The sequence below is a fragment of the Canis lupus genome, chromosome 20, assembly GCF_048164855.1.
Source record: "Canis lupus baileyi chromosome 20, mCanLup2.hap1, whole genome shotgun sequence".
NCBI lineage: Eukaryota > Metazoa > Chordata > Mammalia > Carnivora > Canidae > Canis > Canis lupus.
This window is the reverse complement of record NC_132857.1, coordinates 40,592,992-40,620,048: the sequence shown is the minus strand read 5'-3', so window position 1 is coordinate 40,620,048 and position 27,057 is coordinate 40,592,992. Positions and strand designations below refer to the sequence as shown.

At 45.2% G+C, this 27,057-nt stretch overlaps 1 protein-coding gene and 1 long non-coding RNA gene across 2 annotated transcripts in view; both read right to left on the bottom strand.

Annotated features, from left to right (window-relative positions):
- GPR39 (G protein-coupled receptor 39) overlaps positions 1–27,057 on the bottom strand; it is a 201,639-nt gene that overhangs the window by 104,730 nt on the left and 69,852 nt on the right. The gene's annotated exons all lie outside the window — the stretch shown is intronic.
- LOC140611903 (uncharacterized) overlaps positions 21,510–27,057 on the bottom strand; it is a 48,897-nt gene continuing 43,349 nt past the window's right edge. The window contains exons 3-4 of the long non-coding RNA XR_012013220.1: positions 23,788–24,001; positions 21,510–23,133 (exon numbers count right to left, since the gene is read on the bottom strand). This is a non-coding gene — a long non-coding RNA (uncharacterized lncRNA). The remainder of the gene's footprint in view (positions 23,134–23,787; positions 24,002–27,057) is intronic.

Genomic DNA, 27,057 nt, shown 5'->3' with positions numbered 1-27,057 from the left:
ACGCCAATGTCCACTGAGGCCTGGTGACTGGACTGGAGTCCTGGATCTGGACTGGATCCCCATTTTTATAGCTAGGCCTCTGGAAGGTAGGTGCTTCAGAAAGAGCAGAGGGAAGGAGGAAGAGTAATTTTGGTTGGGATGATCATGCGTCCTCTGTGCTGCGAGGTAGGAATTCCAGGGTGGATAGCACCACTGCTCTAACACAGTTCACAACTCAGCAGCCTGCCCTCAGCATCTTGTCCACCCCAACTGTACTGGGACAAGTCTTAGCAAAACCCCGGCCGGCAATCCCTCCCGACACACTCATCTCTTTGAGTTTCTCTGCCCACCCCCTGATACGCCCGGTGATGGACCCCACCACAGCATGCTAATCCTGCTTGTGGGAATGGGCTGAGGGGGCTTTTACTATAAGCCAGTGGTTCTCAAAATTTCATTGGGACTTGTCACAAGTGCAATTTCCTGGGCCCTGGCCCAGGCCCACTGAATTAGAAACCCTGAGGTGGGGCCCAGCCAAACAGGTTGCACGAGCCGTCCAGAGATTTCGATGCATACTCTGGTTTCAGAACCATTGTTGTAAATATCTTCCATTTTTCTCCATGAGCCACCTCCCAACCAGAAATGACTCTTGGCTAGGTCTCATTAATGCAGATTGGGGGGGGGGGGTTGTAAGAGGGCTGAAAAACTATTCTTCTTACCAATCCGATTACTGTTAATGGCCAGTTCATCCAGGGAAGGCCTGGGTGAATGTGAAACTTCCCGGGAGAGACCTGCCCCAATCCTCCAGCCACTGGCCTGGAAAACTCCCTCCCTCTGCCCTGTGTGAGCCCTCTGCATGGGCAACCGTAGTTATCGCAGCCTTGCTGCAGACTGTGGTCCTGGGCCTGCTCATCAGCGTCCCCTGGGAGCTTGTTAGAAACCAGGATTCTGGCCTCACCCCCGGCCTGCTGATCTGAACCTGCATCTAGCCAGGCCTCCGCTTGACTCAGAAACACACTGAAGGTGGAGAACTGTCATAGCTGGGTGCTATCTGCACACTCACAGACACACGTGCATACACACACACTCCATGGACAGAGGCAGCTTTAGGGCAGTCTGGAGGTTTTATGCAATGCTGGGTCTCTGGTATCTAGAGTACGACCAGATAGATCCACGTTCAGCATGAATACATGTCCAGTGAATGATGATAGCAGTGAATCAAAGATTTATTTTCAGTTTTTTTTTTTAAGATTTATTTATTTATTTATTTTGAGAGAGAGAGAGTTGGAGAAGGGCAGGGAGGAGCCAAGGGAGAGGGAAAAGCAGACCCTCCGCTGAGCAGGGACCCAGACACAGGGCTCAATCCCAAGACCCTGAGATCATGACCTGAGCGGAAGGCAGACACCTGAGTGTCTGAGTCACCCCGGCGCCCCAAGGACTTCTTTCTGAATGAGGGCCTTATGAAGCCTGGGATGACTCAATCCAGGAATAAACTCTAAAAGTGTGTTTTCAAGGCCCACGGGGAGTTTATGGATGGGGACTCTTCAGTCACATCACATGCCAGGTCACAAATGAGGTCACAAAGAGGCTGTAAAGCAGCTCCCTGGCATGCACCACCTGGATGATTCCCCTACCTCTCTGGGAGAAGAAGTGAGAGACTATCACTTAGAAGTGACTGACATGGAATTATCTTGAAGGATCCAAAGTTAGAAGGTCAGAGGACATTAGTCCTGGAGGTCAGGCTCTACCAAGTCACAGACGAGAGGTGAAATGACCACCACCCAGGCTTCTTAGGCCGGCAGAGCAGGGGCTAGAGCCCAGACTTCAGACTGGGCTATGTTTTAAATACTATCACTGTCTCAACACCCAGCACAAATTCTTCTTCTACCCACCCCCACCCCACAGCATCCCTGGACTAATGATATTTATTTGACGGCTAAAACCTAACCCAAGACCAAATAACAGGGATTTAAAACAGAAGTTTTCTATTAGTCTCATGAAAATGTCCAAGAAATCAGGTGACCCAGGGGTTAAAGCGCTCTGTTCCATGTGGCCACCCAGATTTGCCATCCCTACAATGCCATTTCATGCACATGGTGGGAACTGGACCTCCAATACCCTGCTGGGGTTCCAGCCATGGGAGGGTAGAACTGTACGGAGGAAGGCAAGCAACTTCCTTTTGAGGATGGGGCCCTTCGCTACACACATCACATCTGCCCACGTGCCCCTGGCTAAGACTCAGTCACTGGCCTCATCGAGCCCGGGAGGCTGGGAAATGCACTCTACCTACATGATCTATTACCAACTCAAACAAAGGGGACCCTATTAATAAGAGAAGGAGGAAGAATAGACGTTGAGGGACACTGTCTACCCACAGCCCCATATTTCTCTATTAGATGAGGCCACCTGAGAGCTTTGTGTTTGAGGCTTTAATGGAGTGAAAAGGATGACATGGGACAGGGAGAGCAGGACAGGGTTGCAGAAGAGGAGATACCAGACCCTCTTCTACATTTGAATATAATTCATGACTCTTTATATTAACAAATATCAAACTGTTGTTTCTGTGCCCAAAAGCCTTACACACACATAACCCTCAGGTCATGCAGATTTATGCATCTTCTCCACACTTGTTCAGTTTTCCTATCTGGGTGACAAGACAGCTGGGCTTGGAAAGCGTAGGTTTCTTCATTGAGGAAGCTTCCTCTGCTTCCCCCCCATGGGCCCTGTCCAAGCTACTGCTGAGCATCGGTGAACTCTGTCTGGAGAATTCCAATTCCAGTCTCCTCCTCCTTGGACTCCAGAGACCCAGCATTTCCATTACCTTTTGCCCCAAAAGTGTAGCTCTTAGTGTAGCCCCAGGGTCTCAGAAGTACAACCTGCTCGAGGAATAAATGCATCGGCTCATTCCTTCAGGATGTCAGAGGAAGGACTGGACTCCACAGAAGCTTTCGGTGCTCAACAAGGGGGAGACGAGCTGACCCAATGAATCAAGGTCATTTCAAAAGCATCTCAGAACAACTGCACAGAGTCTGTGGTGAAAGCTGTTACTCGAAGATGTTTCCCAGACAGCCATCCTGCCCACCCCTCCCAACACACACTGCAAAACACAGCCAGCTCTGTCCACCCCTGCACAGGGCCATATCATCTCAGACCATGCAGAACTCCAGAAATAGCGCAGATGCTTCTGGAATCCCATGCCCATCCCACCCTCATTTCTTCTTCCCTCCTCCAGGTATATAATGGGAAATCCTACTTGACCTTGATTCTTCATAGAAGTTTCATAATATTTCTACTGGAGGGGCTTAGGAACCAGCGACTCCAATCTTCTCTTGCAGGAGGAGGAAACCGAGGCTCAAAGAGGTTAAATAATTTGCCAAAGTCACATGATTTGGGATTAGGACCAGAACAAGTTGCCCCATGATATGCCACTTTGGCATGCAGAGTATTTCATGCTAAAAACAATCAAGGCCCAAAAGACTCAGGAAGAACCTCTGACTTTCTCTTTAACTGCCTAGAAAAATTTAAATAGAGTGCCAGCTCCAGGAAAGGCGCTCTCATCATAGAAAACTACATTATAATATCAACTAGGGATGATAGGGAGGAATTTAGCAAAGTCTGTTCATTAAAATTCTTCTCTGTGTCCTACAGTTTCTATATGGTCCAGAAATTATTTACTTACCTAACATTTACTCTTTTTCATCTCCTTGTGAATTGTCATCCTTCCCTTTGAAGCCCAGACCCCCACCTCCTTCTCCTTAGTTTAGGATGACATATATACCTCATTTCGCCTATCTTTGCTATCTCATATTTATGTAGATTCCCATATGCATAAATTTAATTTTTTCCTGTTAATCTGTCTCATGTCAATTTCTTAGACCAGCGAGGAGAAGCTTGAATTACAGAGGAAAATTTTTCCTCCCCAACAGACCCAAGGTTGCCCGTGTGCATCTGACACACAGACTTTCTGTCCTACCATGCTCCTTTTCTCATTCATTTCTTTGTACCTTCAGTTATTCTTCTATCAAATAGTAATAGTAGCAGTGACAAAGAACCTTTGTTATTTCCTTTGTTTCCAGGCACTATTCTTAGCACTTTGCACATATTATCTCACTGAATCTTCCAATCTACCCTATATGAAAGATATTCCTATTATCTCTGTTTTGTTGTTGAGAACACCGATGACCAGATTGGAAAAATAAATGTGTCCAACTGCCTCTACCTCCTTCATAAATGGTGTAACAATTAATGAGCTAAAAAATTTATGTCCTCTGTCCACACTCCACCCCAAATCACCTGGCCCATTCCTGCCTAATTTTCCTTCTGGGATTTCCCATACTCCTGCTCTTTTCCCTGCCCCATGGGTTTTCAGTCCACAGAGCCAGGCCACCACATTATTTTCCTTAGCTTTTCATCGATGAGAATCTTGTCAGTGATGAAGGAGAGAGTTAGTGGCATGGATAATAGAAACCCACAAAATATTGAAAATGTGCTTCTGTAGACCCCAAAATTCGGGATATGATTTTAATGGGTCCGTTATCCAAACTAGCAGACCCCATTTCACAGAGGCAAATGTGGGAGTGTCGGGCCGGGGTGGTGGTGTGTGTGGACAGGAGAAGCTGAATGGCAGGGCAGCCAGGGCAGGATTTTCACCCCAGAGATGCCACCATGCAGATAATCCACAGGGAGGTCCGGGAGTTGCCTGCCAGCGTGGGAGTGTCATCAGTCAGACTGATCCCCTGGTTTTAAAGTAATTCTTTTCCTTTCAAAGGAGGCTCATCTGGAGGAAAGAATCCAGTCCCGACTCAATTTCAATTTCACACCACACTCTGGAGTGAAAGGATATGGGAGCCCCAGTCACCGGTCAGCCAGGAAACTGGCAGCTCTCAGCTGGCATTTCACAGCAGTGGCAGCAAGATTGCCTTTAATAGCACACTTGCAGTGATGGGCAGCAGCTGAGATAAAATTACAGTCCATCCCCCCCCCCACACAAGCCCAGGTGGCCAGATGAGGATTGTTTTAACACGATGAAATCAAAGTGCTCCTTGGTGAGTTTCTCTCCTGCCTGTCAATCTAGCCAAATTTCTGAAACATGATGCTCTAGCCTCCAGCTCACAGACATCTGCAATCCTGAGGTTCACATTGCACATGGGGGGCTCCCCTAAAGAAGTCAGGTGGTAATACTGTGCCGAGAAGAGGGGAAGCTGAGGAATTGGCAGGCACTAGACCCAGCAGTACCTCCTTGGTGCTCCTGTGAGATGGGGACAGCTGGGTCTCCTCCTTCCTGACCACCTCCCTCTGCCGGGACTGTCTCCTCTCATCCTTAATCGTCCAGGGCTTTGGGACTCAAGCTGCCTTCCTGTTCGCACAACTAACTCCCTGGGGAACCCTTGCTATCAGCTTTGGCAGACCTTATTACTAAATTCTAACTTTTATATTTTGTAGTAGTAACTTTTATATTCTAATTTTTATATTCTGCATGTGTTAGAGTGTTTTCAACACCTTGAGGATTGGGGCAGGAGAAGTGGGGGTGGGGAGGGAATACGATGTAGGCCAGAGGGCGGCACAGGGAATTTCTTGATCCTCCTAACACTGACTACCTTCTTTTCTAACCATACATATGTGAAGAACAATATTGTTTTGGCTTCTCTGCACCACAAGTTGTTTCCATCATAATTCTTCAGACTAGAATTACAGATTGATCCACATGGGCATCTGATCTGCCTGGAAGCCCCCTTTGCTGACTGTATTTTCAAAAAAACAATAATATATCCCCCATCCCATGTGCCCCTGCCATGCAATCCCGCTGTGCACATCAGAAGATGGGGTCTATTTTCCTCCCCCCTTGAACCTGGTCAGGCCCTCAGAGCACTTTGACAAACAGAATATGATAGAAATATGTGTTTGAGCCACCCCAGCTAAGTTCATGTGGTTCAGAGAGAAACCAAGTGCCAAGTGCCCCCAAAATTCTTTGGATTTATTCTGCAGGTACCTTGTGAAGGGACCATTTTGATTAGAAGCATGACCAAAGCTGTCCATTGGGACAAAGATTCTGAGAGCGTCCTATAGCACCAGATTTGAGCAGAGTGTGGATTGGAACACAAGCCACAACACCTACCTTCAAGCTTCATCCAGCAGAAATGATAAACGACAAAGTGCAGGGTGTAGCCTGCCTTAACTCCTGGCATATGGAAGTCAGAGACAGCTGGATGGGAGGTGGGACCCCCCACTCTGCAGAGCCACTGCCAGACTAGAAGGTGGCCACTGGTGTTCTGAGCTCATTCATGAGGAATCTAACAGAGACAGGCAGGTGAGTAATCCATGATTAACATGTCCAGGTAAAGCCTCATTTCAGGTGGGATGGATGGGTGAAGAAAGTGCAACTTGAGGTGGATAATTATCAGGAATACCAGCACAGTCTCAGCGTTCCTCCTCACAGGTGCTCTGGGAGATTTGCCAGAGCCCAAATACCACCGCAGCAGCTGCCACCATTACAAAGATGACAGGGTCCTCTACAGTGTTGGCTCTCCCACTTGAGCGTGGATCAGAATCACCAGGAGGACTGCTTAAAATACAAACCACTGGGCTGTACCTCTACAGTTTCTGACACAACAGGCCTGGGGTGGAGCCTGATAATATGCATTTTGAGGAAGCTCCCAGGTGATACTCATACTTCCTGCTCAGGACCACCATTTGAGAATCACTGCTCTAAAAACTCTAAGCATGGTCTGAACTCCTCCCACGTAATGGATCTTCAACACGCACTTCATTCGAGCTTCACGGAGCCCCTGGAAAGCAGTCCCCAACTCATAGAGGAGAAAATTGCAAATCAGATATGCTACATAAATTGCCTGAGGTCACACAAGTAGTGGGCAGCAGGGCTCCTCTTTTTTCTTCCATTGCTTGTTCCAAGAAGCTGGCCCTCAACAATGGCTGTAGAATTTTCACAGGTCCGGGTTGAATTGAATAAAACAAAAACAGTGTGAGTTTTTCATTACATTAACCACCTGAACTCAGTTTAATGAATTGTGCCTTTTTCTCTAAGATAATCCCACTCATATTTTGGGGAGTTAAAATGCTTTAATCAAATGATGGTGGTAAGAGATCTTTGTCTTTTTCCCTTTCTAAAAGCTACTTGGCAAAATAAATATGTAAAGACCTAATTTCAGACCCTTCTATTTTTTATTTATTTTTTTAATTTTTTGGGCCCTTCTCTTTTTAAAAAAAATTTCTGGTCTGTGAAATTCCTAGCAGAAGCCCTCTGTCATGCTGCCTCCCAGCAGCTAATGAGCACCTGTGTTTTATGGAGTGACTCAGAGTGACTTGTCACATGTGTAGGTGGCAGCAGAGCCATATACACTGTAGGCCAGTCCTCTACCCATTAGTCCTATTACAGGTTCTTCAGAGTGCCCTGTCCCATATGGAGGTGATCCTCCTTTTACCAGGGCTGCTGGTAGCCACAGGCATAGGCCTAGGGGGAGTATGAGGAGTCTCATCTAGTAGGCAGTCCTTCAGGCATTAGGAAAGGTCCATATCAATTCAACTTCCTGAATCTTTACTAATTTCTATTTTCAGATAGCTGTTGGAGTCAAGTTATCCCCTTGGGTATCAGTATCCCCACTTAGAGGCCCCCGAATCAGAGGAAAGCACTGCTTCCCAGTCCTAATGCCATGTACGTGAGTGGTGGCTTCCACTAACACCAGAAGTCAGTTGTGGTGCAGGGTGGAAGCAGGTGGGCTCTAGTGTCACGTGGCTGGGGCTCAATCCTGCCCCTCTCTTTATCAGTCATGTAATCTTAGGAAGGCTACTCAGTGGCTCCCTCTGATTTAGCTCCCTCATCCATTAAATCAAGGCAACAGTAACTGCTTGATAGGGTGATTATAAAGATAAAATGTATTCATATATTTAAAGCAACTAAGAACAGTACTTGTCATACAGAATGCATTTGGATGTAGGCTTTTATTATCATTCAGTTCTTCATGCTCATTTATTGATTCCTACCAACCCTTAGGAGGGTTTCAGGGAGACAGAGATGGATAGGATATAGACCCTCCCTGCCTAAATCCTCCACTGGACAAATAAATGAGTGATCTCATTATAAAGGAAAAACTAGGGCAGCCCAGGTGGCTCAGTGGTTTGGTGCAGCCTTCAGTCCAGGGCCTGATCCTGAAGACCCGGGATCGAGTCCCACGTCGGGCTCCCTGCATGGAGCCTGCTTCTCCCTCTGCCTGTCTCTCTCTCTCTCTCTCTTTCATGAATAAATAAATAAAATCTTAAAAAAATAAATAAAGTAAGAACTATGTTTGTAGAAGCACAGGAAAACATGGGAGCCAGGAGGAGGACATGGGCACAGTGAGGACTTCTGAGGTAGGACATATGTGTTGACCATCACGGGGCACAGCCAACCAAAAGCCTAAAGAGGATCTCCAATAGAACAAGGGCTCTAAAACCTCCAGCATGCAGGGCCCCAAAAAAGGTTCTAGAAGTATCAAAATGCCACTCTACATTTTAAGCCCACTTACATAAGTGACTGTTACCTCACAGGGGAGAAATGGCCATAAATATTCTCAGCTCAAATCATAAAATGACTGAATAATTTGAGTAACTCATCAATGTTCATAACTACTTGAGGGGGAAGGATGCTTTGTCCCACTAAGGACATACTCAGAAGAGGAGACTCTCACATGAATGAAGACATAGTGCGTTTAAAATGTAAATTAAGAATTAAATAGCAAAACAGTGGAATTCTGCCAGTTTAAAAAACAAAACTGCTATACACATTGCTAATCAGTATCCAGTATGTCACTCTGGCTAATTCGTTCAGTAACAACAGAGAGAGAGAGTGAGAGCGAGAGCGAGAGGTCCCAGAGATGGAGATGAGGTAACTAGCCTGGTAAAATCAATCATGTGAAAAATGTCAGAAAGACCCTGACCCTTTGGGAGATGGGGTCTTCTTCCAAATAACCCACTGGGGAACCCAGTTAAGGATTTTTATTCTGGATCTGGAGGCACGGAAATATAGGAGGCCTCCCTCCATGGTATGAGAGGCGAAATGGGCAGGACTCAACAAGCGTGACAAGGCCTCACAGAACATATGTTCTAGTGGGTGGGCACAGCCAACAGACAGGCAAATAAATAAGCAAGATAATTCCAAATGTTATAGGGAAGATAAAAAGACCTCATGGGAAGATGTTAGAAAATTAGGGTTAAGGCAGATTGCCCACCTAATATTAATTCATTCCTTCTTGATTAATAGAACCCCAGTTTTGGGGTGGGGGGCAACACGTCCTAGGTTCCTTTACAGCTAGCAGTGTCCATGGAATAGTGTCCATGTGACATAAGCCAGATAATGAGGTGCCACCGGACATCACTGGATGGCCATCCAGAAAAGAGACTTGGCAGCTTTTTTCTTTGACCTTTGAATTTAATCCCTCCCACCCACTTCTCGCTTTGTTCCAGCTTGAAAGGGGAAGGCATCCTGTGACCTTGAGAACAAAGCCCCTTATGCTCAGAACAGCAGAGGACAACAGACACTGATAAACACTATGGTCCCTGTACCAGCCCTGAATGGCCAGGCTTCATGCCACATGAGAGAAATGTAACCCCCAATCTTATTTAAGGCACTGGTCTTTTGGTTTTCTTATACTCATAACATAATGCAGTTGTTAACTGACATAAGTCCCTACCTCTGGCCTTGTCCCCCTCATCCCCCCCATTAGAGACTGACAGAAACACACATGTGCAGTGGAAAGTGGGCTCTAAGAAGCTGACCCTCCCCCTTGCTCCTTACAGCAAGCCTGACCCTCCCCTACTTGCTAAAAATGTTCCCATTGCCATTAAGATGGAGATGATACTCCCGACTTCTCAAGGATCACCTCTTTATATCACCCGCCCCCTTCCTGTCCATGCCCAAACACTACCTTCTTGGTGAAGTTCTGAGACCTCATCAAACTGAGCCAAAGCAATCCATTTTCACCACCATGCATTGTATGTGGCCAGGCCTCCAGGTAAAGCAGGCTTTGGATGGCTCGGCCTTGAAGGGGAACGGCTGGCCCTCCCCAGGAACTGACTGAGATGTCGCGCCTCAACTGCCAATAGAGAGGAAAGGCCCAGAAACCTGTGCCTCGCAGAACTGGCCCAACCCACCAGCAGACTCCAACAGAGCACCTGTATCAGGCACTGAACCTGGCACAAGGGACTCCAAAAACTAGCAAGGTGAGGTCTTATTCAGATGACAGACAATGCACAAACAGGCATTATGATATACGCACATATAATCTGCTAAGAGTATTACAGCCTTGAATATGGCACAGACATTTAACCTCCCTGGAGTGGAGTGGGGAAGCCCTAGACATGGCTTCCTGAAGGAGGTGGAGCCTAGAGTCTCATGAAGGAGGTGGACTAAAGTTCTCAGCGAGGAAGAAGCCTGAGGAGGGCAAAGGGAGAAGCATCCAGTTATAGCAACATGGAGCTGCAGAATTGAAGGCCATAACTTAAATGACCCAAGGGCAATGGGGAGCCATTAAAATATGCTTCGCAGTGGGGGATGGGCTCCCCATTGCACTTTAAATATTTATTTATTTATTTATTTATTTACTTGAGAGCAAGCGAGCAAGCATGGGGGGCGAGGAGCAGAGGGAGAGGGAGAGAGAAACTCAAGCAGACTCTGCACAAAGCACAGGGCCCAATGTGGGGCTCGATCTCACAATGCTGAGATCATGCCTGAGCCAAAACCAAGAGCCCCACCACCACATTTGCACTTTAAACAGATCTCTCTGGAGGATGAATTTGAGGAGGACATGGCTGGAAACAGGGAGACCAGTCAGGAATCTGGCACACCTACTCACTTGAGAGGAAAGAGGGTAGGAACAGCAGTGGCGAGACTGTGCCGGGTGGAAGCCTGTCAGGGAGGCATCAGAGGGCCTCCTGCACTGGCAAGCAGCAGCCTCATTGGAGGTTATAAACGTCCACTGGGTCAGCCGTCCAAGTGGCTTCTCTCCCACCTGGGCCATTTCATCAGAGCGTGAGGCTCTCCATGTGCCAAAAATGCCAGAGCTCCAGGCTTATATCTCACATCTCCGGGTTTGCAGGAATCAAGTTCAGTGACAAATGATGTCCATGCATTACGCCTCAGAATGCCTATTAAAGTTTTATAATATTAAACAATTAAAATACTCTCCTAGATTTAAGTCTGTGCTTTCTTCAGGAACACGGCCAGAGAGATAAAATACTCCACAGCTCCTTATTCCCCAAACATATATCTGCCAATATGCTTCATGCTCTGTTTGATATCAAAGCAGAAGCACTAGAGTCAGGCTTCAAAAATAAAAGGTGCATTTTTCAGGGCAACAAATAATAATAATATTTTTTAGACCTTCTTTTTTATGAGACAGCAATTGGTGAAGCCAAGCTCTGATAATGAGGAAACAGGATGTTTATGAGGATCCATTCTGCCTTTATTAGTGTAGAAGGTAGATGGTGACAGGAGCTGTAAGCCAATTCATAGAGATTGTAAATCTGCCAACGACTTCTGAGACTAACAGTAAAAATGAAAATGTGGTATCTTCTCCTGCTTGTATGTTTTGTGTGTGTTTTATTGCCATTGAGCACCCAAAGCATGCCCGTCTATCCCCACCCAGCAAACCCTAATGACCTTGTTACAACTGAAGAAATTTAGTCACACTTGCCCCATCCAGCGAGGCAGCCACCAGCCACACAGGACTTGAACTCAGGCCAGGTTACTGAGAAATACTGCGAAGGTGAAGAACACATCAAACATTGAAGACCTGGTACAAATAAATATTTTTATAGTTTTTTACACGTTAAAATAATATTTTGGATTCACTGAATTAAATAAGCACACCAACACTAATTTCACCTGTTTTTCTAAACTCTTTTAAATAGGCTACCATCTAAGTTTTAAGTTACAGATGTGGCCTGAATTCAAGTGACGCCGGACAACAGTCTAGACAACAGAATTCACTCCAAAAGCGGCCGTGAAGGAGGAGTTGACAAAAGCAGCCCATCTCTGTGGACCTCTAACAATTCATTAGATGTTGGTCCACCAGAGGACGGAGCTGTCATGAAGCCCACAGACAGAGCAGGTAATGCAATCCCAAGGTCCCTCACCCCCAGACCTCAAGCCAGTATTATCTCCCCATGCACTGAGGTGCGTCAGGTTGAAGGAAATAAAATTCAATAACAATTTTTATAGTGAGCTGATTTTGCTGTTGCTCTTTAGCTGAGAGCTAAATTAATTTGAGCTTGATTGTCCCCTAATTGGAGAGGGACATAAATTCAGCTGAATGTGCTATTATGGATGACACCTTGATCCCGCACAATTGTGTGCTTCTGCATTCACAATCTTCTGCACAAGAGGGGAAACTAGCTTTCAATAATTACAATAAAAATTATGATTATTGACCAAGAACACTGTAATAGATGGAAATGTGCTAGGTCGTAACATATTTTTTCAATAAGGACATTGATCAAGTGTTCTCTGAGTTAATATGTTAACCTGATTATAATGACTCAGGAAATTACCAATTGTCACTAAAGAGTATAAGCCGCTTATTATGCCAATACGTTTATAGCGCAATAATTTAAAACCCTCCTCTCAAAAACATAGCAAAAAGAGAAAGCTCCTATGGACATATCAATGGTTTCCACATACCCACACATGGATCTGACTTTGTTTCTCTAAAGTCGCTCCCGTAAAAGATGTTGAACACCTAGCTGTTCACAGAAAGATTGAAACGTGAAGGAAACAGAGACAGAAAACGTATTGAAACGGAGGCTGGTTTCTGATTTGGCATCTTTGCAGAAAGTGTGGCAAGTGGTATCCACGTCCGAATTTTACCATTTTTTCCCCCAACAGTTAAAGACATTTACTTGTAAAACTGAGTGTTTCTGGAGGCTAGAAACCTCCCACGAGTTTGAAGATCAGCAACATAGTTCACCCCCACTGAGAAGTGAAAAGATGTATCGGAAACTAAGCAATTCCTTCAAGCCAGACCATTTGTTCTTTCTTCTCTTCTAAGTGAAGGGAAACAATTCAGATGAGGTAGACTTGGCTAGAATGAGAAGGAAATCAATTTTGTCATGATCAAGGGAGAGCTCCAGTCACCTGCTATGCTGGGCACCAGATAAAGAAAAGTCGACTAGAATGGGCTTCTGACTTGAGGAACTTAAAGGTATTTTTTGAAGAAGTAATACATTTTCCAAGTGCAAACATTTTAAAAGGCACAAAACACATACATGATGAAAAGTTTCCTTTCCTATCTCCTATTCTCCCCCCAGTAGGCTCCCCACATCCTAAAAAGGAGTAACTATTTTTATTGGGCCTTCTGTAGTCTTTCAGAGTCTCTCTTGCTTATATGAGACATGTAAATACATAGGTCTTATTTTCCTGTCCCACCTACCATTTCTTTTTTTCATAAAAGTAGTTTAGTACACACGGGTGCACACACACACACACATGCACACACACACAAGTGATTTGCTTTTTTACATTTAGTGCCTGGAAATTTCTCAGTGTCAGAGAAACTGCATTTTTTTAAACTGCTGCATCATGTGGCATTATGCAATTAACCAGGCCCCCGTGATGGGCACTCGGGTTCCTTTTAGTTTTTTGCTATCATAAAAATTTAAGGCCTTCTAAACTAGCACTGACACCATCCATATGAAATAATTTTCCTTTCTTCCCTCTCTCCCTTCAGTTTTTGTCATTCACTCATTCGCTCATAAACATCCACTGTGTGTTCACCTGTGCCAGGTGCTGCACTAAGACGCCCCAGTAGACGGTGAAGGTTATGTCACTTTGGCCCATTACCACTCAGTGAAGAAAGGAGGGTAGAGTTATATGTGGAGACAGAGGGCAAATCACCCACAACCCACACTAGATTTTTTCTAGGAGGTCCTTGTAGATACTGATAGGAGAATACTCTGCTTGAAGGTTATCAGAGTGGTGGTCAGCTAAAAAAATTGGAAAAGTTCTGACCTACTTGTCTGTGGACAAGCCCCCAGCATTGACCTTCTATGTCCTGTGCTTGCGGTCGAAGAATATTCGGATAGGAAATATCAGTTATCTGTGCCTCCTATTTCCCCAAAAGACTCTATCATTCTAAGGTAGTTTCCTGCCCCATATTAGATAGCCAAGTCCTCCTCCTGAGGCTGACCAGCAGCCTGAGGTACTACCTTAAACTCTGGGCCATTCCAGGTATCCTCCTGCTACCAAAGTCTAAGCAAAGCCCATTACTCAGTCCCCAGAAATGAGCCATCTGCTGAGAAGCTGAGTTAGCCAGAAAATGTGCCACCCTCCTTGGAGGCATCACCTCAACTCACATCTCTCTAAGGAGGCCTACAAAGGATAGCTAGTGGCAACAACACTGAGAATTTCACTCCCCTCAAAAGCCTGGTGAGCAAGAAAGGGCACGGGAGTGAGCCTCTGTGGGCTGGCCTGGCCCCAGAAAGTGTAAACAAAGGTACACATGAGACAGGTGCCCAGGGAGGACCAGCGGGAGGGAGTCAACACTCGCTCAATATTCGACAAACTTTTCCTGAGTGTACACTATGTGCCAGGCCCTGTTTTAGCTGCTGAGGATTCAGCAGTGACAGTCCTAGCCCTCGGGAGGCTACATTCTAGTTGGAGAGATGGCTCATCAATAAATAAATAAGAGTTCTGCTAAGTGTCAGCTGGTCAGCAGCTCCCATCTGCTTACACATTGCCCCCTGGCAGTGGCAGTCTCTGTGGCCAGCCGACAGAGAATGAGGGACAGCAAGCTGGAAGGGGCCTGGGGGCGAGGTAGAGACATCCGCAGAATCTCACCTTCTACTGGTGGCTTGTGGAAGTCACACAGCAGGTCATTATCAGAGTAACCAGAGCTGGTACCTGCCACCAAGAAGTGAGCGAATGATCTTGAAGAGAGATAATTACCACCACAATTGCAGCTATTACAGTTGACCTTGAACAACACAGGTTTGAACTGGACGGGACCACTTAATATGCAGATGTTTTCCAATAAATATAGCACAGTCTTGCAAATGTATTCTTTCTTCTTTATCATTTTATTAACATTGTCTTTTCTCTAGTTTACTTTATTGTAAGAATACAGGACACAATACATAAACAATACAAAAAAAACGTGTCAATCGACTGTTTATGTCATCAGTAACACTTCCGGTCAGCACTAGGCTATAAGTAGTCAAGTTTTTGTAAGAAGATATTAATTGGTAAGTCTAAGTATCCTAGGCACACAGAGGGATAGAAAAGAAGAAACACATGCATGCATCATACATACAGATGTGGATGTGTTACAGCGTACAGATGTGTTATATGTAGATATTAGAGAAAGCAAACAATTAAATGCAGGGTAGACAAGTATACAATGGCTCTTTATAATTACTCTGAGTGGTACTCATTATCTTCATAATAACCCTGTTAGGTAAAAACTATCATTAACCCTAGAATACAGATGAGATCACAAAGGCTCAGAGAGGTAGGCTACTTGCCTAAGGTCACACAGTTGACAGAACAGAAATTCCAACCTGAAGCCTAAGCTGGAGTCCCCAACCTCTGTGAAACTACCTCAGTTTCACAAAGACAAATCAAAACCACCAAGGACGACAGGAATATATCCATATGGAGAGTACCAGAGCTATTAAGAAGTCATGAGAGAATGCCAAGACAGAAGGGGGTCATCCTTTGGGTGTCCTTGTCACTGCATGAGTAACTCTTCCAGAACCTTCCATCTTCCCCACTGCTAGGCTGGGGTAGTGTGCTATGCTAGTCCCAGTTAGCCTAGGCCTATTCTCCCAGTAAATAGTGTATAGCACGTATACTAGGATCTATATGCTTTGGATTGACTTACAACTCAGCAGCTCCTGCAAAATTGATACGTGCAGAATTGTAGAGGCAAAAATGAGGAACAATAATTACTCCTGACTTACACACTTAGCCCTAGACTGACAAAGAGCCAAAGTACAGCTTAATTCCTTCAGGAGAGGACAGAGCCCAGGCTAATGCAGGACAAGCTCCTTATACCTGGCAAGGACAGGGAATTGGATTTGGGGCTGAGGGCTGAGAGTTGAAGGTGAAGAAAAAAATGACAAACCATATACCATGGGTCTGTGTGTTTTATGACAAATACGTAGCAGTGTGGTTCTATGTATGAACGGATTTTAAGTTTAAAATATCTCATTCAGATCAGTACAGCATTATAAATTTTACTTTTAATCACATTTAATCATATTCATAATATGTAGTCAAATTTGTACATATTTGCACTTACCAAGTGATGCACAAAGTTTAATTTACTCTGGATTAATTATGTAAGAAAAACGTGATTTGTTGACAATAAATTCCAAAGTGTTATAGTATATCAGGGTTGATTTGGGGACTGAATATATATTAAAATTCATCGCCACATTTGAACCAAACCCTGCTTCACGATGTGACGCAGGGAATTCTTGCAATGTGCACTTTATAAGTAAACTCATTAATTTTTATGATTCTTGTGTTTTCCTTTTAGATAATGAGATAAAGAATGCTCATTTTTAGGGTTTCTTTTTAACCGTACCTGCAAATAATATATTTGGGGTAAAGGTATTCTTTATTCTGGATAAATCAAAAGCCAAATTGGATATAATCATCACTCTACTTTCTCCTTTTAACAATGGCTTTTGGAGGTGGAGAGCTACCCTTATGCATCGGGTCTGCATGCATCGGGTGTTCCGATGAATGCAAGGTGCCGTCAGATAAGGACCATCTTGAGGCACATTTGAAGAATTATCATCATGTTTATGCTCGTCATTCATTTCACATATTTCAACATCAGTGTGCCTTCTCTTACTAGATCTCTTGTGGTAGCAAACAATAAAACCAAGAACAAAAAGAATTTAATTCTATAGAGCAATTTAAGTCACCATTGTGGCTAATTTTTAAGGAGTCAAAATTCAAGTAAGCTGTCAAGGTTACTTGATCACACGTACCAGAACTGTGTGTACAAATGTCATGACCAACTGATTTGACTGTGAGTCCATTCGTTTGATCCACATCATTGGTGCCATGAAGTCTCTCATGGGGGATGCACAGATTTCTAAAAATTAGTTACTGGTTTGGGAAATATTTCCCTCCTACCCATCTTGGGTGACCCTTCTTGCACCCAGGGCCAACAGCCTCGTGAGAGCCTCTCCCCTCTGAGCTGTGTGTGACATTTTCCATTCAGATGCTTCAGGACCTGGCCAGGTGTCTTCAGACAGTTAAGCCAAACTGAGGCAGAGATAAAATGTCAAAGCCAACGCGGACAGAATCAGAGAGTGAACGTGGTGGGGTGTCACCTGTGGTACAACCTGCACAGCGCCAGCACCTCCTCACCTTCCATCTCGTTAAGACCTCTTATCATTTGGTCTGTGAGGTGGGAATCCCTGTGCCTATTTGCAGGTGAAAAGCCAGGGAGTCAGGGCAGTGAAGAGATTCACTCAAGGCCACAGCTATCCAAAACTTTGTTTTCAAGGAATTATGAAGAATGCAAACATAGTTGCAATATAATGTAATGAAAATTTTTCAAATACGATTAGAAGCATGTATCCATTTCTACATGTAATTGGTTCCCAAGTTCAGAAAATGAGTAATCAGATAGGAGGAGATAAGTGTGTGTGTATGTGAGTGTGTGTGTGTGCACACAAGAATGAACACATATGGCAGGTATAAATGCATGTGCACATGCACGTGTGCGTACATATGTGGGTGTATGCGAGCATGTACGTGTGTGCATGTTCACATGTGTGTGGATACATATGAGCCTTCTGAGTGTGTGTGTGTGTGTGTGTGCGCGTGTGAGGTGTTTGAGGTTAGGTCAGTATTGGTTTTAGATAGGAAAACACCAAATTTATCAAGTGGCTCTCTTTGAGAATAGGCAGGAATTAGGGTTTTTTTTTTTCTGCTCTGCACATCTTTCCACTTTCTCTCTAGTGTTCATATATTATTTTAACAATCAGAAAGGTTTCCAACTTTTTTTTTCTTTTTTTCCCCCCTGCATATCCAGACAACACCATATATTAAGCTGCTCATCCCCTAGTCCCATCACAGCACAGCAAGAGTTGTCCTGCCTCTGGGCTGTCAGGGAGAAGCCTGGAGGTGAGAGGGTATAAATCATACTGGGGAGAAGCTAGAGTCATCAGGGAAGATTCTGGTTTCCCATCTTCTGACTCCCCAGCAGTTTCTGATTCCTGTCTCTTCCTTGCACTGTCCAGTCCCTCTGGATTTCTAGGAAGCCCTCCCTCTCTATCTGCCTTCCCTCTCCTGGGAAGTTGAGAGGCCTGTGGGACTTAACAGCTGATCCAAGCACCCCTCTGAGCCCTGTACCCGAGAAGCTGGGTCCCATGGTCTGAGGCTATCTGGACTGGTGGGCAGAAGAACATAAAGTGTGAAAAGGCATTTCTCTCCTCGGGCGGTCTGTGATTCCATTTTCCTTCCCCAACACTTCTGTCTGCAAAAGGATGGGATAGGGGCGTCTCTGGGCTCCCAGCTGCTGATAGCAGGTAATAGGCCAGCACTGCCCTCTGTGGCACATAAATATGGGTTTTTTTTTTTTTTTTTTGCACCTAGCAAGGTGGTGCATTTGGTCTCTGGGAAAAACTTTTGCAGCTTGCTGCATTTAAATGTATGGCAATGTTTGTTATCCAAATGGGTGGCTTCCTGTCTTTGCTGGGGAAATCTACACCTTCTCATTAGAAAACTTGATAGGACCCAGGGACGCCTGGGTGGTGTAGCCAGTTAAGAGTCAGATTCTTGGTTTCGGTTCAGGTGGCAACCTCAGGGTGGTGAGATCGAGCCCAGAGTCAGCACACAGTCTGCTTAAGATTCTCTCCCTCCGCCCCTCCTCCCCCCACTTGCACGCATTCTCTCTCTCAAATAAATAAACCTTTAAAAGAAAAAGAAAACTTGCAGGGCCCTGAACATTCAGCCTCTGATCCTCAGAAGGCAGCCCTCTACTTACCCAGTGGCCAGGGCTCAGGCAAGACCTCAGAAACAGAAAAGTCAATGTTCACCTGGGAGGCACATTGCAGAGGCTTGATGCAGGACCCAGGGAGTGAAAGGAGCTGAGACCTCCTATAGTGAGTGACGTGCCTCTGCAGTTAGACTATGTTGTATAATAAAGAATTTGGCTGGCCTTTGTCTCTGGCCCCTGGGAGAAAGCCTCTAATCCCTTGGAATTCCCCTAAGTAACAGGAGTGTCTTTGTTAGTCAAGGTGGGTCCCTCAGACCACACCTGAGTTGATGATAATGAAGTGGCTCTTGGGAGGGCCCCTGGACAGCTTCAGGATGGGGGCTGGTTGTGCCAACGACCAACCATGTGATTAGAGGGTTGGGACTTAGAGCCAAGTGATGTGACCTAACCTATGTACTGGGAAGAAGTAGGAGCGTGGGGCAGAGATTGAATTAAATCATGTCTCCTATGGTTCAACCAACTACCTTGCATAAGGAAACCCCAATAAAAACTCTGGACTCTGGGTTCAGTGGAGACTTCTGCAAGAGGGTGACACATTCTGAGTAGTGGAAGGTTTGTGTTTCCTACCCTCCCAGACCTTACCCGACAGGCATTTCTTTTGTCTGTTTCTGATTTGTACCCTTCATCATAAAACCATCATCACAGTATAGAGCTCTCCTGAGTTCTAGGAGTTATTCTAGTGAATTATCCAACCTGAGGGAGTCAGAGGATACCAGAATTTGTAGCTAATTAGTCAGAGATGTGAGTGACCCGGGAGTCCCCAAGGTGTGTCTGCCGTGAGAGCAGGCTTGTTGGGACTATGTCCTTAACCTGTGAAATCTGACCTAACTCCAGATAGACAGTGTTAGAATTGTACCGCAGACTCCTGGGGTTCAAACCTCGACCCTGGGACTTTCTAGCTGTGCCATTCACTGGGGCAAGTTCTTTTCTTATCCTTTTCAATTCTCAGTGCCTACATCTAAATCACTTAAGGGAGAAAACACATGTAAAATGCTCAGAGCAGTCCCGATATCTATAAGCGCTCATAAATGTTACCTATTGTTACTGAGACCTACCGGCTGCCAAGCTGCATGACACGAAATTTTGCCCTGATCTTTCCTTATCTTCAGACTCCCAGTTGCTAAAGACTTCCTAGTCTCTTTTAAGGTCCTACTCAATATAGAATATTCTGGGCTGCCGCACCCCTTTTCACATTTTGCCGAGCACTGCATACAATTATTCTATTTATATCTCATATCTACATATAAATAAAATGATGTCCTTTTTATATACCTATTTAGTAGCGTGTAACAGAGAAACAACTGGACAATATTTCAGCACATTTGGAGAGCTACGTTGAGGTGATGTCACGACAAATCCCAGGCTAAGCAGTTTACAAAAAATTCACTTTGGGGAACCTGTGACGCACTGCAATTGTTTTTCACATCAAGAAAACACTCTTCTAAACAGTTCAACAAATGAGTTCAACAGCTAGGTTATGTATTTTTTTAATTGTGCTAGAATCTTATGGGTGTGACAGGGAGTCACCCAATGTTCATTAATTCTTCTAAGCGATGGCTTTAATTCTTGTTTACGTGGAAACATAGGGAAAATATGCCACACACAATGCCATCCTCACAGCTGAAACTGAAAAAGATGAGAGTCCTACTGTCATCTGAGGGGAAATGAAACTCTGTGAGGGCCTGTTAGGAGAAGCAGGCCCTTCTAATTGTGAATAGGCGGCACCTGCCAGAAGAGCATTTTGAAGCTGATAGAGATAAATGGTCTCTCTTGAGGGCTTCAAGTCCAAGGAGTATTCGGGTATCCAAAAAATAGACAGTCACCACTCAAGGTTTCTGGAACCAGGGCCCAAACTAGAATCAACTGACACCAGTTAGAAGTGGCTTTTGCTCTTTCAATTAATGGAAAACCAAAGTTCCATTGAGAGATGTTTTGTTGCCAATCAATAGACACACGAAAATAATGTTTAGATGTTGTGCAAAAGAACACAAATGATGGTTTTAGGCTCTTCGTAGCTAAAGATTCATGCACCAGGGACGCCTGGGTGGCTCAGTGGAAAGTGCTTTCAGCTCAGGGCGTGATCCTGGAGTCCGGAGATCGAATCCCACATCAGGTTCCCTGCATGGAGCCTGCTTCTCCCTCTGCCTGTGTCTCTGCCTCTCTCTGTCTCTCATAAATAAATAAATAAAATCTTAAAAAAAAAAAGACTCATGCACAAATTTAATGTTAAAAATTGGACACACACACACAAAAAATTGGACACAGTGGTCACCTGTAATTGACATGTGAGCCTAAATGCTGCTGCTTTTAAAAAAAATTGATTTATTTATTCGTGAGAGACACAGAAAGAGAGAGAGAGAGAGAGAAGCAGAGACACAGGTAGAGGGAGAAGCAGGCTTCATGCAGGGAGCCCGATGTGGGACTCGATCCCGAGTCTCCAGGATCACACCCTGAGCTGAGGGCGGCGCTAAACCGCTGAGCCACCCGGGCTGCCCATGGTGCTGCTTTAGTGATGACGCCAGGCTGGAGCCTATTTCAGGGACCCAGAATACAGATCCTTTTAGAGCTAACAGCTCTGCATTTCAAGGACATGGTTGAAAGAAACCTTTATCGTAACATATTCCTGGGATTCTGCTGAGCCCTTCAAACCACTCATTTCTCTTTCAGACATTTGCAGAGATTATCCATTTCTCAAGAACCATTAGTAAGTCATTAGGGCACACACTCCAAATGCGGGGGGTTAAGGTGTGTTTGAGCTGTTTCTTCCTTGGACAGCTTCAGGGGGAGGAGCAACAGGAATTTATTCATACACACTCCAGACCTGGCATACTAAGTGGAGTGTGAGAAAGAGCTTTGTTCCAAAGTAGGAAATAATTATGACTCTTAATTAGTTATGACAATTACATAAAAGTCCTAGAGGAGTCCAACATTTATTTTTTTTTGCCGTTTGCACAGGGATGCATGGGCAAGAACGGTAAGATCACAGATTGCACAAAGGATCCTCTGCTCTCTAGCAGGGCTGGTTTATGAAGAGCGAAGTTTGAAGGTAGCAGTAGTCACATGAGTACAGAGACTTCTCCACCTGCCCCTTTTCCTCTGGCCTCCCCAACCTAACCAGAACCCACTCTTCCTCTCATATTCAGCCTACAAAGAACAGACAACTAAGGTAACTGAAAAAGGAGGGAGAGACCCCAGAGATAGAAAAAGGGGGATGACCCATGACGATCCCAAGAAAATGGAGACAGATTTCCAGTTGCTCGAGGATGTCCATTTTAAGTGCCATATGTTGGCTATTTGGAATTCAGATGCAAATGAGGGGTAGGCCCTGTGAGGATAGACATTAGAGTGTGTATCTCTACACGGTCTCTGCCTCCAGCCTCACGTGCATCAGGATGCCTGCCTCTGGACAACCTCAGCAGCCTCGGAAGACCAGCTCTGAAAAAAGACCCAGGAATAAGGATGTCATCAAATAATTGTTTTTGTCAGAATAGCAAATTTCCACCAAGGCTGCATAAAAATGAGAGTAAGACTCAGAAACCAAACAGATATTTTAAAAAATCAGAGAAAGCCAGCTCTTTCCCTCCTGCCTCTGACAGTACCTCGTGCTTCTCCGCACCCTAAGCGCCCCGGTATTTATTACTCACAGGGACGGTGGGGCTCTCTGAGCTCCTTCATCCCATTCGTCAAGGCTGCTAATAGCTCCTGGCACGGGCCGGGCAGGCCATATTGCTGGGATTCCGGGAGGCCAGTCGCCCAGCGCCGCACAAGCAGCCCAGCCACACTGGGCAAAGTGGAGTTGACAAGAACTCACATCGAATTTGCATATATTTGCACAGCATGTCAGAAATACTTCTAATCTCAAACAGAGCCAGGGACAAGTGGAGAGAAAGCAAAAAACGGTTTGGTTCGGGGGAGGGGGGCCGGCTGAGCTTGGTGGGGGAGCCCTGAAACCTCCACCCTACAGGACATCCACATTCCTGTTTTCAGGGTCTTGTTGCCGATCGCTGATAAAATCATCACCGGGTTATTTTTCGGGCTTCTGCCTCTGGTTTCAGGTGACGGAGGTTTTTGGACTGTGCTTCCTGCAGCAGCAGAGGGAGTTCTGATTCACACATTTTCCTGCTGGAGGAGAACACGTATCTTCATGTGCCTGGGTAAATAAGTAATTAGAGGTTCCATATAGGACATTTACAGCACTGCGCTCTGCTGTTAACCTGTCCAGCAGGAGAGACTGGTAAACACGCTGAGCCAGGCCTTGCCCTTATTTTCTGAAATGAAGGGGCATAAACCAAAATGTTTCAGTGAGGGAAAAAGGCAAGCCAAACAGCATCCGGCCTCTGCACACCATCTGCACTTTCATAGAGCACTAATGGGGAATAATTATATTGCTCCTGTGGCCCCAAAAGCTGCAAGTGTCTGGAAGCAAGACTGGTTTCCCAGGCCCTCCCAGCGGCTGTTGTCTGGCAGGGGCGAAAATTGGAAGTCCGATGCTGGACTGGCTCATTAAAAGAACCTTTAAAGAGAGGGCTGCTTTCTGAATCTTAAAGATGGTAATGAGTAGTAACTCAGCTGGCTGTGCAGAGAAAGCCTTCCCTTGTCCCTAAATTAATTCCCAGGGACTAGGGATCCAAGAAGAGCAGGGTCTTTAAAGGTAAATCAGACCAGAGGAGGGAAGGGGAAGGGAAGGAGACCAGTGGGGAGGGGAGTGGGGGGAGAGATGGAAGGAGGAGGAGAGAGAAAATACGTTCTCTAGCTAGATGCTGCTAAAACTTCTCCAAGACTGCTTCTCTGGAGGAATACTCACCAGCTGCTCCTGGCAGGAAATTTAAAACTGTCAAGAAGTTCCGTTTATTGCTGATGGATGAGTTGGCAAGGAAGGTGTGCTCTCTGAGCCTTCGGTAGAACTGCAGTCCAGCCTGCCCTCTCTATGGACATTGTGGTCAGCGAGGAAGGCAGATCGGAATGGGCAGGAATGGGCACACTTATCCACAAACCTTGGCCAGAAGACGCAGGTCAAGCTACCAGGAAAGAGAGAGCAGATCCTGTCCTATTCCGACCTTGGCAGAGACCACCACCCAGGGCTTCCAAATCGAGGTCCACAAATTGATCCCTACGGGTCACAGTCCTAATGCCAGCTGGTGCCTCCTTCCCGCCATGAGTTGATCTAGATGTCCAGCCATCTGGCATGGTGGCTACTCCCATTCTCAATGAACATAAGGTTTATGTGCACTCTTTAGATCTCATTTCTTCTTCAAGGCTGAAGACTTATCCCAAGTCTTCCATGAAGCCTTCTAGAACATGCCAATCACATAAGATGGCCTCTCCTTTCTGATACCCATATGTCTCCTCACCTGAACCATTTATGGAGACATACTCTTCTTGTATGGCCTTGTTATATTATTATTCTCTTCCTACTGTCTCTGATTTGTCTCCAACAAGGCTGAAATCCCTTGGAAGCCCAACAGAGCTTCCAAGGATGTGGATCACATCCCCTCTCACTACCTGTGATCTCAGCCTCTTATCTACTTCACTTCTCCTAAGTCTCAAAAAGAATTCCTCACAGCTTCTTCTGGTTACCGCCCTATCATTCCTATTATTGATGTATAAACTCACTTTGTTTTGGAAGGTATTTGAAGAACCTGGAAAAACGCATTCAGGGTAAGAAACTAAATATTAGGAAATGAGGAAACCAGGGAGATGAAAAATAAAGTGAGGAAAAATAAAGCTGAAGCTAGGGATGTGTTGAATGATTCATACTACAACATGTGCTTGAATGTTCTATCATCTGCTAAAATGGGATACAATTTGACTCAGTTCCTCAAAGAGAGGAGCATAATCAGAGGGAAACATGAAACGAGGCAGTGTTCATGTGATGGAAACAATCCCACTGCTCAGGGAAAATCATGCCTGGAATAAAAGCCGGAGGGAAATTTCTGTCCTGGATCCCACAAGGGGAGCCCTGTGTGATAGGGTGAATAACGGGAATTAATGCCAACATAACGCTAGGCATTAATTAGTGAGGGAGAAACAGAAGAGCACTGACAGGAAAGATATCTGCCTTTGAGGACCTTGGATTTTACTCGAAAAAAGAGACAATAAACATGTTCCTGCGGTATTGGTTCAACAGAGACTGGGAAAGGGGTAGGTCTCCCTCAGAGGGTTGCAGAGGCCTCAGCCAGGTAAAGATTCGGACCACTTCTGTAACGTCGCCTGGTTTGGCAAGGAAATCCAAACCCTGATTCAGGGAAAGAAGTTCTGTGAGGGCCTATATCTTGCCCCACCTCTTATGACCAAGAGTCTTGAAAGAGTTGCCTACTCATGCTCTCTCCAATCCTCCCTCCCAGCTGCTCTTCAGCCTCTTGAAATCTATCTACTCCCTCCCAGAAAAAACAGACTATGGAGGCCAGTGAAGCCGTATCACCCCTGGAAATGTGTTCATTTCTGAATGATCACACCCTACTTGGAATTCCTTCCCCCAGCTTCTGCGATTCCGGTTTGTTCTTGGTTTTCCTCCTACCTCTTCAGCTGCTTCCTTAACCTCTATTTTATAGCCTTGTCTTTTTAAATTTGCTTCTGAAATATCAACCTGCCCCAAATGTTGTCTTCCCGCTCTGCATCTTCTTTCTGGTGAATTCAACATATCCAGGGGCTCTGCAAATAAAGCCCATGTCTGTATCCAGTTATAGCCTCTACTGCTCTGCTAAAACTCAGACCTACCAGGTTAAGTCACCTCCCACACAACACGTTCAACTGTTGCCTTTCCAATCTGGTTCCTTTCCCAAATCCCCCTACCCTCATGTGGCCACCATCTACTTAACTGTCTAAATCAGAAACCTGATGCATCCTTAACTCCTTCTCACTCTTACCCATACTCAATCTTATTGATTCTACTACCTACATATGTCTCCTACTTATTACTTTCTCTCTATGCCACTAATGAAAATGACCCAAGTGCCCACTGTTGTCAGGCACTATTTTGAAGCTCTCCATACTTTGCACATACTGTGTCATATAAATCACATGCACATGATGCAGGGAGCATGATTAGCCTCCAACTTCACAGGAGAGAGGACTAATGCATGCACAAGTGGTATGATTTGCCCCAGGTCACAAGGCAAGGAAATATGAAGCCTCCCTCTGCCCCTCACTCCAATTGTGCTCTCTCTCTCTCTAATAAATAAATAAAATCTTAAAAAATAAATAAAAGAAGACAGGATTCCAACCCAGTTTCTGATTTCAGGGCACCACACACTGCATTTTTATCACTCCTCACTCAGATTACTACAATCACTTCCTAACCAGACTCTCTGCCTCCATTCCTGCCCCTTCTCAACATTTCTGCCCCACAGTGTGATTTCTGAAACTCAAATCTGAGTACACCACCCCCTGCTTAAAACCTTTCCACTGGCTTCCTCTGGCTTGCAAAACAAATTTCAAACTCAGTAGCTTCATGCCCCTAGCCCGCCCCTCCTCCCCACCACCCACCCACACACACACTCATACACCTATCCTACACCTAGCCAGAATTGTGCTAAGATCTCTGGGCAATACAAGATGGGGCTCCTATTGTCAAGACCATGTTGAAAAACCAGGCAAACAAATTGTGCAAATGAAAAGTTAAATGTAAGAATTAAGCTGAAGATTACAATTTAAAAGAGGTCACAAGGCAGTGCTGAAGAGGACAGACTCTTCAGCCAGACATTTAATACACGCAGAATGGTCTCTCTAAAAAGAGATTTTTTTCCATCTCAGGCTGGGCACTTGTGAATGATCCGTTCAATTCTGGGTTAGTTTGAAAGATACTTTAATATTCCTATATTGTTCCAGTTCAATACTTTTAGAAAATGAATAGGCTTGGTTCTGGTTCAGACTGGCTTACTAGGTGTTGCTGTTTTGAAAAATCCTTGGTTGAATGCTCAGCTCAGTGGGGAAAAAAAAAGATTAATTTGGGGCTCAGCTTGGTTCAAGGTTCGCAAATTATAGCAGCTCCTTTTGCCATGGTTCACACTTGAGCTGGCACCCAGTTACAGATTCAGCTCCAGGGCCTGGTTTTCCTGGTTGTTGGCCTAACCCC